A 4,070-nucleotide genomic window follows, 5' to 3' on the forward strand; every position below is an offset into this window, starting at 1 on the left:
TTCTCGGGCAGCTGCCAGATGGAGAGGGGAAAAGTCTGTTCCCGCTGACTGATGGCAGCTCCGACCAATCCGCGCTCAGCAACGAGGCGCGCCCGCCTCCCGGGCTCTCGGTCGCAGCCAATCACAGGTTCTGACGGGACCGAGCCTCCCCGCAAGGGCAGTTGGACTTGGCTGACTTTCAACAGCGCACCGCAGAGCGACGTCGACTTGGGCCAGTGGTGGCTCGCGGGGATGTCGGCCCTTCCGAAGGCCGTGGCGCTCTGGCCAATGAGGGAGCGCCTCGGCGGTGGGTGAGGTCGAGAAATTTGGTACCTCGCCAGGGGGTTGAGGAGAGGAGGTGTGTCGCTTGGGGCAGTGGAGCGGTAGTGACAACTAGGAAAGCCAGAACGGAATGCCAACACTTTGCCTGGGCGGAGGTAATGAAAGGCATCTGGTTTCATTGCTATTCTTTGAAAAGCTCACAGTGCACCGTTCTTCGTGACTGAACAGGCATCTCGTGATCCCTTGAGAATGTGTGGGGGTTTTTGCACTTTTTTTAAAAATTTATTTATTTATTTATTTATTTTGGGGGGGTTGGGCTACACCGCGTGGCATGCGAGCTCTTAGTTCCCCCACCAGGGATGGAACCCCTGCCCCCTGCAGTGGAAGCGCGGAGTCCTAATCAGTGGACGGCCAGGGGACTCCCCTTGAGAATGTTGATTCATTTATTCCACAAGTATTTCTGTGTGTTTAGGGAGGACCTTTTGTGTGCCAGGCACTGGAGATAAATCTTGACACAAATAGACATGATAGATGCCTTCATAAAGCTGCCAGTCTAAAGAGGAGGAAGAGGGAGAAGACAGAGGTAAACAAGCAGATAACATAACAAATCATGTCAAGGAAGGAAATAAACAGATGTGGATACAGAGGAAGTTGAGGTTAGCTAGAGAGGGTTGTTCTATAAGAACTTTATAACGTTTAAACAAAGAGTGAGAAGATCAGTCAGCCACGGAACCTGGAAAGTGATGATTGTTCTGGGCAGAGGGGACAGCAGAGCAAATGTCCTGAGGTGGGACAGCTTGACAATTTGGAAGAACAGAAAGGCCAGTGTGGGTCTAGTTTAGAGGGAGGGAGAGAGCAGCATGACAGAAGGCAATGAGGTAGACAGAGGCCAGAGGATGTAGCCAAGACTTGGAATTTGCTTTACATTTTAAATATAAGGAGACTCTACTGAGGCATTTTAAGCAAAGGAGAAAAAGGATCTGGTTTAGACTTTAAACTGCTTTGGTTAATGTGTAGGTGAACAGGTTATTGGGAGACTGGTTAGGAGACTAAATCAGAGGAGCTCCAAGGTGTGAGATGACCTGTTTTAAACTATGGTGATATCACTGGAGGTAGAGAAAAGCAGAGATTTTAAAGATAAATTATTAGCTTGTTTTGACATATTAGGTATCCCAGTCCCCGGACAACTGTTCTGAAACCAGGGCTTCCTGGAATTTTCTGTTCTTTAATCATTTTATTGAAGCCATATATATATATATATATATATATATATATATATACACACACACACACACACACACACGCACACATACACATGCATATCTGAACCATCAGACAAGGCAATCTTACTTACAGAAAGCCCCTCTCCCACCCTGTTATGTGTGTGTGTGTGTGTCTCTCTCTCTCTCTATATATATATAAGTGCATATATCCCAAATGTATACAGCTCAGTGAATTTTCACAGTCTGAACACACCTGTGTATCCACCACCCAGATCAAGAAACAGAACATTATAAACACCCAGGGACTCCATCCTACTGCCTTCCGGTCATTGCCTATCATGACTTTCAACAACATAGATTAGTTTTGCCTGTCTTTGGACTTGATACATATAGAATCACGAAGTATACACTCTTTTGTGTTTGGCTCTTTATTCAACTTTATACTTATGAGATTCTTCCATACTGTTGCATATAGTTGTAGATTATTCATATTATTTCATTCTGTAAATGTACCTTTGAATTCATCCTTCTGATGCACATTAGGGTAGTTTTCAGTTTGGAGCTATTACAGATAGTGCTACTATAAACATTCTAGTACGTATCTTTTGGCCTTTTCTTTTGATGGAGCGATTTGGTGGCTGAGTTTTAAATACAATTAAGTTATTTTTGAATCTGTTCATCAGTAATATAGTACCATGTATTGCAGTATCTCAAACATACAGACACCAGATCATGAAGGGCTTTGCTCTCACAAATGTGAAAACTTTTGGCCACAAGAACTGTTGACATGAGAAATTTTAAGTTTGGAAGTCTAAAACACTTGTAATTATGTATGGCATTTTGACCTTCTTTTTAAGCAGTTGCAAACTGCATGTCCAGGATTTGAGAACATCATGACTTTGCTACATCCTTTTATTATAATAGACTGTAATTCACAGGCATATGATAAGCAAGGTCAGTGAGGCTGTCCTGAAGAATATGCATATGTTTGGTGCTAATACAGTCCTTGAACTTTTATTTGAAAACCATACCATTCCACATCCTACCACAGTTGATTAGGAATAAAGCCAGCAGTTTACTTCTTTAGAATTATTTATTTCTGCTTTTTGCATCTCTGAAGCATGGCTAAAGGTAGTACAAATGTACATATACTCAACATGTGGGATCACTGCATAATGTCCAAAAGAATCAAATGGATGCAGCACTCCATACTTCATTAAGTTGAGCTCCTTTTTATTTCACTTTATATTTTAAAGACTTGAACTATTTGATAGTAGTCACTATCGGGAAATTATCCTCAAGATGGGTCACAAGGCTGTGGGTGGATAGGTTGCAGGGGGCCTTATAAAATGTAAAGTGAGGACGTAAACCATTTGAGATTTAGGCTAATGAACCACTGAACTGGAACCGTTACAACTTGAATTGAGGCGTATTACAGATGTTAAGAGTTGGAGCAAAAACTGATTGGAATTGGTCAGCACCAAACCGGAAGTGGTTAGGAGTGCAGCTAGAAGCAAGATTTTATAGAGAAGATGTGAAAGCCAAGCAAGAAAATGATTTAATTGGCTACAGGTTAAACAGTTACCTTATTTGGGGAAGTCTCTTTGGCTTTGTGGTTGGTTGTCCTTAGGTTTTCATTTCTTAACCTTAGGGCACTACAGATTTAGGTTTTGGTTTGCTTACTTAGGCTACTAAGGCGTTAAAGCCACCTCAGTCTAAGGGCCTCCTTGTTTAATTAATTTAACACTACCCATTTTCCTGATTAGTTGCTAATGCTCCTGGGAGCCAAATACTGTGTAATAATGAACTGATAATTTTATTAATATTCACCAATGAATAACCAATTTTTTTTCTTGTTAAAACATTAGAGATGGTATTTTTGTATAGTCAATGAAGGGTACCAGAATATGCGACCCCCAAAATACACCTCTTTGGATTATTTTGAGCTAAAGGCAACTGAGGACCAGGAGATGCAGAAAAAGCTCTTTACCTCCCCCTGCCTAAAAATAGAGTATAAATTTCCCCTTTAGTAAAGGAAATTTACATTTATAAAGGAAATTTCCATCTTTCTTGGTGGCTCCAGGAAGTACCAGGAAGAGTGCTACTCCCAGAGATAACTGTTATGGCCTGAGAGACTCCTTTCTACATAACAAGACAACCCTTATTTAATACACGTTTCCTCCCCTTGCATTCCTGTAACTTGCCTTCCCTACTCCCAAGCCCCTTTTCCTTTGTTTAGCCTAAAATAGTATATAAACCTCAATCATCTGGTATCCTAGAGTCTCATTTCTTTATGAAATTTCCATTCATACTTACAGGATTAAAACTGTTTTTTCTCTTATTTATTTGTCTTTTGTCAATTTAATTTCCAGGGTCCCAGCCGGAGAACCTAAGATGGTAAAAGGAAACATTTTTTCTTTTCCTCCATTAGAATCAGCAGTTCTCCAGGTAAGACTCTGGACGCTACTTCTGGCCTCATGCCTAAAGTGTGAGATATTAGGGTGTATTTTTCCACAGTTCAGGTGGTTTTCTATCTAGAATTGCTAGCCCAGATGTCCCTTCTGTGTGTCACCAGAATAACTGCCA

This window comes from Balaenoptera musculus, chromosome 5 (assembly GCF_009873245.2).
Source record: "Balaenoptera musculus isolate JJ_BM4_2016_0621 chromosome 5, mBalMus1.pri.v3, whole genome shotgun sequence".
NCBI lineage: Eukaryota > Metazoa > Chordata > Mammalia > Artiodactyla > Balaenopteridae > Balaenoptera > Balaenoptera musculus.